Source organism: Lactuca serriola, chromosome 4, assembly GCF_051521515.1.
Source record: "Lactuca serriola cultivar US96UC23 chromosome 4, Lser_US96UC23_V15, whole genome shotgun sequence".
Taxonomy (NCBI): domain Eukaryota; kingdom Viridiplantae; phylum Streptophyta; class Magnoliopsida; order Asterales; family Asteraceae; genus Lactuca; species Lactuca serriola.
The window spans coordinates 361,849,455-361,862,589 of NC_136411.1; positions in this window are offsets into that span (position 1 = coordinate 361,849,455).

Consider the following 13,135-nt stretch of genomic DNA (forward strand, 5'->3'; position numbering starts at 1 on the left):
ACTAGTAAGCTTTAATAGGTATAGTTTAGGAAGACACTACTCATTACTTTTAGTACAATGAAACATACAAAGAGTCAGTTCATACATGAGTCAATACATACTATTAGTAGAAAATAAGAGAACATACTATTATGAGAAACTAAGAGAACATACTATAATGAGAAACAATACATACTATACACTATACAAGAGAACATACTATGATGAGAAACAAAGAGAACACTGTAACGTCCCAAAATTCAAGTCCAAAAATTTCATTTTTAATTAAGTTGCTCATAAAACATTCATAAAATCAAGTATCATGTTTCAAACCCACGACATAAGCAAATAACATATCATAGTACAATCCCAGAAAACACCGTGTGGAAAATCAAATGTGTGTGTGATGCCATGCTATGCCGCCGACTCCTTCCCCTTAGATGAAGAGGTACCTGAAACCAAAAACTAAAACCGTAAGAACAAAGCTTAGTGAGTTCCCCCATCATACCACATACCATACAATACCATCGGTATCTTTCAACCGGTAATCGCCATCGGTATCTTTCAACCGGTATCCTTCAACCGCTAATCGTCATCGGTATCTTTCAACCGGTAACTGGGGACTATTCCACCTCCTACCACTAGCATACAATAGCCAGACATATCCGGGTACTGACCTACCCCTTGGTCCTAAGGACCACTATCAGGGAAACTATCCCTATCATGTAACATATCATACTGATATAACTCATAACCAACGCATACCAAACCAAGATAAATTATCACAAAGACAATTATCTTTTAAATACTCCTCAATGGTGGGCCGGCATTGTGGCCTTAGACCCACCCCTACTGGAAGGTAACTCACCTCGTAGCAACTGTTGAACGGTGCGGAAATCCTCTGACTGCTGTCGCTGCTGCTCCAGAAATCCTCCGACTATAATTCCCACAAAACACTAAGTCAGAAACTGACATCTACTCTTAGGGAAAAATGACCATTTTACCCCTTGACCAAGTCAAAGTCAAAGTCAACTTCTAGTTGACCTGACTTGCCGAGTTGGCTCGCCAACTCGCCGAGTCCCTATCCTTCCATTAGACCTCATACCCGTCTCTACTCGTCGAGTTGGGTGATGACTCAACGAGTTTTTCCTTCTAAATGAACACCGACTGAATCCTCATACGACTCGCCGAGTTGTATGAACAAATCGTCGAGTTCATCATCAACTGATTCTCATGTCCTGCCTTGACTCGCCGAGTTGTATGAACAACTCGTCGAGTTACTCTTCATCCTATGAACACGTTCTGTCCTCGACTCACCGAGTTGATGAACAACTCACCGAGTTCTATGAAGATTGTCTTGGACTCGCCGAGTCCGTTCATGCACTCGCCGAGTGCCATGAATTTCCAAAACAATTTGCTTAGTCCAGAACATTGGGTCACTCCACGGGACTCCCTAACACCCTTCCACACTCATCTGGTCCTTATGACCCTCACTGATACGGGACCATAGCCCTTGGACTCGCCGAGTCGGTCACATCCCCTCCTAAAACTTCGATTTTTGATGTACAACACTTAACCAAAGGATAGATCCAGGCCCCTAAACTCGACCTAGCACGTAAAGTTACAAACTTTACGTGCATGCATGGGACTTTTGAGCTTAAAAGGCTCTAAAATGGTTCTTTTGTTGCATGGGGCCTTCCTTGAGTGCAAAAACATCCCAAATCTGACTTGTGACTCCAATAATGACATGACCCAGAAGCTCAAACCCCCGACCATGTTTGCAAACATGGTTGGCCACCAAAAATGGCTTATAAAAGCCCTGAATCACCCCAAAGAGGGATCTAACAAATGAATGAGCAAGGTTCAGACTTTATACCTTCTGAAGACTGCAAATGGTGAACCAAACTCGAATCCTTCAGTCTCCTCTTGATCCTCCTATGCTCTTCCTTCTTCCTTGAGGTCAAAACTCACAAGAATCACTCAAAGGCCTCAGATTTCCTCAAAAACGGCTAGGGTTTGCTATGAGAAGTGTTTGGGAGCATAAAGGGGGAAAGGAGGCTGCATAAGGTCGTTTAAATAAGGTGCAAACCCATGGATTAGGGTTTTTGTCCAAACAGCGGCTACTCGCCGAGTCCGCAGCTTAAACTCCGCACCTCATCCCGCTTCTACTCAGCGAGTCAGTCCTTCGACTCGCCGAGTCCAAGGATAAAAATGCAAAAATAAATGAAGATTTAATAACAGACTACATACCAAGAGCCAGGTGCTACAAACTCACTACATACTAGACAGAGAGAACATACATTACACTAGTACATACAATACATATACATGAATACTATAACATAAATGTGAAACATTATGTCGGGGCATGGCGTCACTTCCATGGCTCGTTTTGTAGCCAGAGTCTCCTGGAGGGAGAGCGTGAAGATGTGTATAGATCTATATTGGATTGACTGTCCTACACCTTGTTGTTCGCTACAATGGGACTTGCAAGTGTACGGGTGCAAAATGTCATTTCTTCCGACGCCTTTCATCATCGTGTTATTAGTCGATAGTATGGTGCAACCATTTCACATTATACCTTAAATAACAATTAGTAGTTACTATAATACAACACTACATTACTATTATTATTTTCCCCATTGCATTCACATTGTGATCTTCTCACATGAATCGGTAATGTAAAAACTATATTTTTGGTTAATGATAGTCTCATTTTGGAATGTACACACTCATACAAGAAACAAACATACATAACATTTGATGCCTTGGTAGAAGGCTATGTTTAGTAGAAAATATAGGATTTTCTAGGAAATACAAACATTCACTAAAAACATTTACAAACTGATCATCAAACACTTACAAACATTTTCATACAAACAATGACACTAAAATAAAGCTGATAAAATCTTTCAAAATAACTTGTATTCTCAGGTCATCAGTAGACAAGTACCGATGCCAGGTTTTTGAGAAGATGGAGCTCGTTCAAGACTCATCTTTTATTTTGATTTACATTTTTGGTGTCTTGTAAACTTCACAGAACACACTTGTATTAAATTATATTATTAATGCAATGGATGATGTTGTTGCTTGTTTACTACTCTGCTTTGTTGTGATATTGTACATGACGTCCTCCACCCCCGAACGTTTCCACCGTTCCGGTTTTGGGGTGTGACAGATTGGTATCAGAGCATCGTTTATAGTGAATCAAGTATATCAACCCATAAAAGATATACGAACTATAAACACAACGGGATTAAAATGCTCTGATAAAGGGTTTATACTTTTAAATACTAAAATATTTAACCAAGTATACATACCTAAATTCATACTAAAATCAGTGTCACTAGGACATAACAAAAGTATTACGATTGTTAAACATCACAAGTAAACTCAAGGATGTATGGTCAGTTCTGGGAGCGGTATAGCCTGATCAACTATGTTGGTCCGAGAAGTGATTAACATATGCCCAAGAATGTTGTGATGTGACAACAAGTCTAAAAACTTACCAACACTACTACAACGAAAACATCAGAACAGAACATAAACCAAAAATACTATAGGAGTATTTTGTGTTACTATAATTCTTATCTGAGAACTAAAAAGATCTTTATTAGTAAGTCAATAGTTGCTAAGTGGATACGCTAAGGTTATATGTACTAGGATGTCATAGACTTAGAATCTGTAATCTTTTCTTTACTCCATGTTCCTTGTTTGGTTGTGGGTTTGGAGTTAGGGTCACTTATTCGAAGGTCTATCCTATTTTGATTACATATAACTGGTATACTATATACAAATTTTGATGCAACTAATAAAGATCATCTTATAATTATCTAATTAGTACATTTAGTAATTATTTCTTTATCCCTTTTCTCGCGTAGATAACATGGATGGATTCCATCCCCACGGTGACCCGTACTTCCCAAACGAAGGCAATGTTGGATGGATCGAAGAAGAGCCAGAAGATGATTATCCAATCCCTTTAGATGATCACCAAGTTGAAGGCTTTTCTGATAGTTCTGACTCCGATCCAGAAGTCAACAACCTACCACATGAAGCTCCAATCCCAAATGCTAATCCCCGACCAACATTTCAAGGTCCCACACCCTTGTGGGCGACAAACTTGAACCGCTGGAGTGATGAGAAGGGTCAGCCCTTACCCTTCAATGGAGACCGAAGCTTTTACAATCTAAGTGAGGGAGGCTTAGCTGATCGAGTCCTGCCCATCAAGGTCCGTAGGAATGCTCGGAATGTCGAACAAGGTCGAGCAGCCATCGACCGAGTCATGGAAATTGATGCCAACTCTGGCGTTAACACGGTCCGCATTTGCCATCTCGAAGAGGCTATGGAAAGAACTAGGAGAACCAATGAGACTCTGTAGCAACAGTTAGCTGCATCCCGAGCCGAAGTCATAGAACTTCGAGTGCGTCAGAGAGCTCATGAGTGACGTCTTCAGGAAATAGTTCATCAACTGGCTGATATGAGGGTTTGCTCGAGGAGTACCCGTCGCCGGTAGAAGATGTCTAACTCATCTTTTCTTTTGATTTAGGGAATAGCCTTTCTTACCTATGCTCTAAGTAGCGCACGTTTGTAAAATATTCCCATCTTCCTAATACTCTAACTAGACTTATAAACCGTCAACCTTTTTCTCTTATGGTATGATGTAAGACCTACTGTTAGGTCATTTTTCCCAAACTCGTTTACATCATTAATACCAGTAATATCGACAGTTATCTAATCCATTGTAAAGTATCAACTCTTGTGATTTCCTATTCTAATGTGGTGTCGCTATTTCAAAACATACACTCATTCAACTGTTGGGCTATGACAATTTAGTCCATGGATCACTCTCACTATACTTACAATTGATTCTTACTATCATGTTCATATTTGTAAACTTTTTAGTTAAAAGATGCCTCCACGCTGATCAACAAGACGCGATCCTCGGGTAACTCCGATACCACCACCTCCTCCACAAATTGATATGACAGCTCTAAATGTTGTAGTAGCTGCGGTTGTGGCAACAGCCATGTCTCAATATCATTCTTCCAGTGCCAGCGGAGGTGGAACGCCTGTTCATTCTACTCAAGGCGAAGTCCTCGTGCACTCGAGAGAGTGCTCCTACAAGGAGTTCACCGATTACAAGTCAAAGTCCTTTAAAGGGACTGGCGGAGTCATTGCCCTCTCGCAATGGTTAGAGAAGACCGAATTGGTCTTCGAAATCTGCTCCTGCCCAGAAGGGAGTAAGGTCAAGTTCTCTGCTTGCACCTTCGAGGAAAAAGCCCTGACATGGTGGAATAGCCATGTCAAGTCACTCACTCTAGTAGTGGCAAATGCTATAGGCTGGGAAGCTCTGAGGGAGCTCATGATTGAAGAATACTGCCCGAGGGGCGAGATCTAGAAACTAGAACAAGAACTATGGAGCCTAACCATGAAGGGCTCTAACATAGTTTCCTATACCGCCGGATTCAACGAACTGGTGGCCCTATGTCCAAAAATGGTTCACACGGAGGGAAAGAAAATAGAGAGGTATATCTGGGGGCTGGTGCCTCCATTTCAGGGGAATGTTTTAGCTTCAAACCCCGATACCTTCGATAGTGCCAAGAAATTGGCACAATGACTCATTGACTATGGGGTCCTTACCCCGTCGTCAACAACAACAACCCTAGCCATCTCAAAAACCTCCAAAGCCGCTGCCAATAAGCGGAAATTATGGGATGACAAGAAAATGCAAAAAGTTGCCAAAAAGCAGCCGATCGTGGCCGTTCATGCTGCGATAGCACCTGCCGCTGCTGCTCCGGTAAAGCAATATGCTGGAAGTTTGCACAAGTGCAACAAATGCAACTTCCACCACATAGGAGCCTGTCGGGAAATGTAGTGTTCTAACTGTAGCGGGAAGGGGCACACTGCCCATTTCTGCAAAGCTCCAGCTAGGCCAATCAACCAAATCCCCAGCGTTGGTGTGGTCCAGGCTTGCTACGGTTGTGGCGAGGTGGGCCACTACAAAAGGAACTGCCCGAAGGCAGGGAATGCCGGTGGAGTAGGCAGAGTTTTGGCTATAGTCCACGAGGAAGCGGTTGCCGAACCCATAGTGGTCATTGGTACGTTTCTCCTCGATAACTCATATGCATGCATTCTGTTTGATAGTGGAGCGAATAGGAGTTTCGTGAACCAAAATTTTGCTCAATTAATTAAGCAAAAATCACGAACACTTAAAGAACCATTCACTGTAGAAATGGATAATAGGAAGACTGAGATCACTAGTAGTATATACATAGGATGTACTCTAACTCTAGATAGCCATTCATTTTCAATCAACCTCATACCGGTCTCAATTAAAAGTTTCGACGTCATTATCGGCATGGATTGGTTGAGCCTGCATCGTGGCGACATCATGTGCTATGAAAAGGTTGTTCGCCTTAATTTGCCATTTGGCGAAACTCTAGTAGTCTATGGCGACAAACCCGACATGAACCTCCGTATCATCTCGAGTATTCAAGCCCAGAAATACTTGCGAAAGGAATGTCGCACATTCCTTGCCCATATTGTCGACGTGAGCCAAGAGATGAAGGACATTAAGAACATCCAAGTAGTACGCGATTTTCCTGACATCTTTCCAGAACAACTACCAGGATTACCTCCACAACGTCAAGTCGAGTTTCGAATCGACTTAGTTCTAGGGGCTACCCAGTAGCCAAATCGACCTATCGTTTAGCACCTTCTGAGATGCAAGAACTATCCGGTCAACTTAACGAATTGCTCAACAAGGGCTTTATTAGACCAAGCTTCTCACCGTGGGGAGCACCGGTCTTGTTCGTCAAGAAGAAGGACAGATCGTTTCGTATGTGCATCGACTACAGGGAACTCAACAAGCTTACCATTAAAAATCGTTACAATATGCCTTGCATAGATGATTTGTTCGACCAACTTCAAGGGACGAATTACGTTTCAAGGATAGATCTAAGATTCGGGTATCACCAATTACGAGTTCTAGAGGAGGATGTCCCGAAGACAACCTTCCGAACTCGTTACGGACACTACGAGTTTGTAGTGATGCCATTCGGATTGACCAATGCGCCCGCAATATTCATTGACTTAATGAACAGGGTATGCCCTCCTTACCTGGATCAGTTCGTCATTGTCTTCGTAGATGACACACTCATATACTCTCGTAGTAAGGAAGAGCATAGTATGCATCTACATCAGATCTTGCAAACATTACGATCAAAGAAGCTCTACGTAAAGTTCTCTAAATGCGGGTTTTGGATTCGAAGAGTCGAATTCCTGGGTCACGTTGTTAGTGAAGAGGGAATTCATGTGGAACCTTCCAAAATCAAAGCCATTGAGAACTGGTCAGCACCGAAGATGCCTACAGAATTTCGCTAATTTCTAGGCCTCGCTGGCTACTATCTTAGGTTCATTCAGAACTTCTCTCGGATTGTGAAACCTCTTACGAATTTGACCCAGAGGGGCGTGGCCTTTGATCGGGAAGAGAAGCAAGAGAAAGCGTTCCAAACGATGAAACGAGCCTTATGCACTGCACCAATAATATCCCTACCAGAAGGAATAGAAGACTTCGTAGTCTACTACGATGCATCAAATCAAGGGCTTGGTTGTGTTTTGATGCAGCGAGGTAAGGTCATTGCCTATGCCTCGAGACAACTGAAGACACACGAGGTCAACTACACCACTCACGATCTTGAGTTAGGAGCAGTTGTGTTTGCTCTGAAGATCTGGAGACACTACCTGTACGGTACGAAAAGCACTATCTTTACCGACCACAAAAGCCTACAACATATATTCGACCAGAAGGAGCTCATTATGAGACAAAAACGGTGGGTCGAGCTACTCAGTGATTACGAATGTGAAATTCGTTATCATCCCGGCAAGGCCAACGTAGTAGCTGATGCCCTAAGTCGGAAAGAATATTCTGGTCGTAGAGTCAAATCATTGACTATGACTATCCATTCACACCTCTCCACACAAATTAAGGAGGCTCAGCTCGATGCTTTGAAACCTGAAAATGTGGCAGGTGAATCCCTGAGAGGGATGAATAAGAACTTGAAAGTCAAGGGTGGTGGAGCTTTATATCTCATGGACCGAATCTGGACACCGAAACACGGTGGCTTTAGAGACTTGGTCATGACCGAGGCGCATAACACTCGATATTCCATCCAACTAGGTTAAGATAAGATGTATCTGGATCTTAAAAAGTTATACTGGTAGCCTAACATGAAAGCAGAGATTGCTACCTTCGTAAGTAAATGCCTTGCGCCAAGGTTAAGGTCGAATACCAGAAACCATCAGGTTTACTTCAACAACCGGAGATACCTGAATGGAAGTGGGAACGGATCACAATGGACTTCATAACCAAGTTGCCCAAGACAACGAGTGGACTTGATACCATTTGGGTCATCGTCGATAGATTGACTAAGTTCGCACACTTCCTGCACATCAAAGAAACTGACAAGATGGAGAAGCTTACAAGAACATACATTAGAGAGATAGTACGACTGCATGGTGTTCCCATACCCATTATCTCTGATAGAGATAGTAGATTCACTTCGAGGTTTTGGCAGTCGCTACAAAGTTCCCTAGGAACTAGGTTGGACATGAGTACAACCTACCATCCGCAAACCGATGGGCAAAGTGAGAGGACTATTCAAACACTGGAAGATATGCTAAGAGCATGTGTGATTGACTTTGGGAATGTATGGGATACTCATTTACCCCTTGTCGAGTTTTCCTACCACAATAATTATCATACAAGCATAAAGACTGCTCCATTTGAAGCCCTCTATGGCCGAAAGTGCAGATCCCCTATGTCTTGGGCTGAGGTGGGTGACACCCAGTTAGCTAAAGGACGAGTTCCTGAAAGCACTCTCATGGGTCCGGAGATCATTCGGGAAACGACAGAGAAGATCGTTCAGATTCGTGAACGATTAAAAGCCTCTAGAGACCGACAGAAAAGCTACGATGACAAGCGAAGGAAACCTTTGGAATTCCAGGTGGGAGACCGTGTTCTTTTGAAAGTCTCACCCTGGAAGATCTTGATACGCTTTAGAAAGTGTGAAAAGCTAAATCCAAGATACGTAGGGCCTCTCAAGATTCTCGTAAGAATCGGCCCTATAGCTTACAAACTCAACCTACCCCGCGAACTTAGTAACGCACATTCTACCTTCCATGTCTCGAAATTGAAAAAGTGTCTGTCCGACGATACTCTTGTAATCCCACTCAACGAGATCGAGATCAACGAAAGCCTCAACTTCGTGGAAGAAACTATAGAGATCATGGACCGAGAGGTCAAACAAATGAAACAAAGCCGTATCTCGATAGTGAAGGTTCATTGGAACACCAAGCGAGGACCTGAATTCACTTGGGAGCATGAGGATCAAATGAAACTGAAATATCCTCATCTTTTTACTTAGTTGTTGTATCTACTTATTTGCTTAAACTCTAATTTCGGGATCAAATTCTCTCTAACGGGGGGATGATGTGACAACCAGAAATTTCTATCTTGTACAAACCCCACATTTCAATCAAAGTCAAACCTGCTTCTGCTAACTTTTAGCACTTTTGGAATCTTTTTGGGTCTTTTAATCTTAAATACATCAAAGGAATAAGTGGAAGAAAAGTATCCTCTAGGTTTATTGAGCAACAATAAGGTATTAACCCCCTTTAAATGGTGTTTACGGCCAAACTTCATGAGTTTGGGCCGTCAACTCCACCATGGCCATGAACTCATACTATAAGCATGAGGTTACATCATTGTTCCACCATTCTTTCCTATCAAGTTCAAGAACCTCCAATTCTCTCTCAAGTATCATAAGATCTTCATTCCAATCTTCCAAAAATGTAAGAATTTCTTCTCTTGTTTTGTTGTTACAACTCCTTATCTAGTGGTTATACATGATTTCATCCATGAAATCCTTTCTTTTTCATATATCTTCAAGTGTTCTTCATTTCACCAAGAACACACACTAGTGCTCTTGAGCCTTAAACACCCTAACAAACTTCTACATTGTAAGTACTATTGTCTTAGCTTGTTATATACTTGAATTAGATATTTTACACCTTAACATCATCAAGAAAGCATGAATGAAAGGTGTTTATGGCCAAGGCATCTCCCAAGGCCGTAAACCCTAATTCTTGGGTGCAAAGTTGCCACAACACTTTCTTAAGCCATTGAACTAAGTCTAGAACACTTCCTAGTGAACTATAGAACCTTAAACACAAAATGGCATTAGTTACCATGAGTTTACGGCCGTAAACGCATTGGGCCATAAGCCCATGGGCCGTAAACTCATGTGGTAATTACCATGAGTCGTAAACTCCAAAGCAAATCCCTACAACCCTTAGATGCAACCCTATGATCTTCTAACACTTGAACCAAAGTGTTTTCCATGTTTTAGGGTGTCTTTAATTGCTTAATTAGTGTTATAATCACTAATTAGATACATATATGCATCATTATATGTTAACTAGGATCCGTGTGTGTGTTCAAGTATTCACTTGGCACCTAGCATCCTATTCAGAAGTTTCATCCAAACCACTCACTACAAGTGAGTTCATACCCCTTAATCTATGTATTAAATGCTTTTATGGGGAGGGGGGATACAAGTTGAAACATTATAGTTATTATATCAATCACATGTGATTAATAACTATCAAACAAATGGATTTACTATACTTTTAGTTGTTTTATCAATCAACTACTTCAAAATGTTTATCGAACTCTTTTACATGTTAAACTCTTTATCAAACTCGTTCTTACATGACAAACCTTTTCCTTTAACTCTTTTACACTTATATATTTTCCAAACCTTGTCTAATGCATATATAGTTATATAAGTAAGGCTGAAGGACTTAGGACTGATAACACACTTTATTTCCTGTTCCTTGTTTGGTTGTGAACTTAGAGTACCCTATTGTTTGTCCGAGTGTCGTTTGATCCATAGTTATATATTATGTATATATGTATAGACATAAAAGCTTTTATCTCAGTTCAATACACTCAGTTATACAAACAACTTTACTAGTAAGCTTTAATAGGTATAGTTTAGGAAGACACTACTCATTACTTTTAGTACAATGAAACATACAAAGAGTCAGTTCATACATGAGTCAATACATACTATTATGAGAAACTAAGAGAACATACTATTATGAGAAACTAAGAGAACATACTATAATGAGAAACAATACATACTATACACTATACAAGAGAACATACTATGATGAGAAACAAAGAGAACACACTACATACTAGACATAGAGAACATACGTTACGCTAGTACATACAATACATATACATGAATCCTATAGCATAAATGTGAACCATTATGTCGGGGCATGGCATCACTACCATGGCTCGTTTTGTAGCCAAAGTCTCCTGGAGGGAGTGCGTAAATTTGTGTATAGATCTATATTGGATTGACTATGCTACACCTTGCTGTTCACTACAGTGGGACTTGCAAGTCTACAGGTGTCAAATGTCATTTCTTCCGTTGTCTTTCATCCTCGTGTTATTAGTCGATAGTATGTTGCAACCATTTCACATTATACCTTAAATAACAATTGGTTTAAGGTAGTTAGTACAGCAGTAGTTACTATAATACAACACTACAGTACTATTATTATTTTCCCCATTGCATTCACATTGTGATCTTCTCACATGAATCGGTAATGTAAAAACTATATTTTTGGTTAATGATAGTCTCATTTTGGAAAATACACTATCATACAAGAAACTATCATACATAACATTTGATGCCTTGGTAGAAGGCTACGTTTAGTAGAATATATAGGATTTTCTAGGAAATACAAACATTCACTAAAAACATTTACAAACTGATACATCAAACACTTACAAACATTTTCATACAAACAATGACACTAAAATAAAGCTGATAAACTCTTTCAAAATAACTTGTATTCTCAGGTCATCAGTAGACAAGTACCGATGCCAGGTTTTTGAGAAGATGGAGCTCGTTCAAGACTCATCTTTTATTTTGATTTACATTTTTGGTGTCTTGTAAACTTCACAGAACACACTTGTATTAAATTATATTATTAATGCAATGGATGATGTTGTTGCTTGTTTACTACTATGCTTTGTTGTGATACTGTACATGACGTCCTCCACCCCGAACGTTTCCACCGTTCCGGTTTTGGGGTGTGACAGATTGGTATCAGAGCATCGTTTATGGTGAATCAAGTATATCAACTCATAAAAGATATACAAACTATAAACACATCGGGATTAAAATGCTCTGATAAAGGGTTTATACTTTTAAATACTAAAATATTCAACCAAGTATACATACCTACATTCATACTAAAATCAGTGTCACTAGGACATAACAAAAGTATTACGATTGTTGAACATCACAAGTAAACTCAAGGATGTATGGTCAGTTATGGGAGCGGCATAGCCTGATCAACTATGTTGGTCTGAGAAGTGATTAACATATGCCCGAGAATGGTTGTGATGTGACAACAAGTCTAAAAACTTACCAACACTACTACAATGAAAACATCAGAACAGAACATAAACCAAAAAGACTATAGGAGTATTTTGTGTTACTATAATTCTTATATGAGAACTAAAAATGTCTTTATTAGTAAGTCAATAGTTGCTAAGTGGATACCCTAAGGTTATATGTAACTAGGATGTTAATTAACTTTGACTAAACTTGTTTAAATATTTCAAAATAAAAAATAGTTTATATATTCTAGAAAATATAACTTATTTTAAAACAACATTAAACTTTTAAATAATAAATAATAAAGGTTTAATAAAACCAACATACTTGTTTTTTATGCCTTTTTAATTTGTTACTAGTAAACAACGCACAGGTACGTAACTAGTAAACAACGCACATGTACGCTATTTGTAACAACCATAAAATGAGAGTCAATTTAACACTTTTTAATTCACTTGAAACCATCCAATTATTACAATTTGTTTTCAAAATGGTTTGTACACCAGAGTTCATTAAATTCATAATCGTCAATCGAGGAAGTGTACGGTCACGCCTTCGCCTACCCACGACCATCCGCTGAACCTGAAACAATAAACTGAATCTGTAAGCCCGAAAGCTTAGTGAGTTACCCCCAAAATACCAACCTCATATAACCGTAATCATATCATATC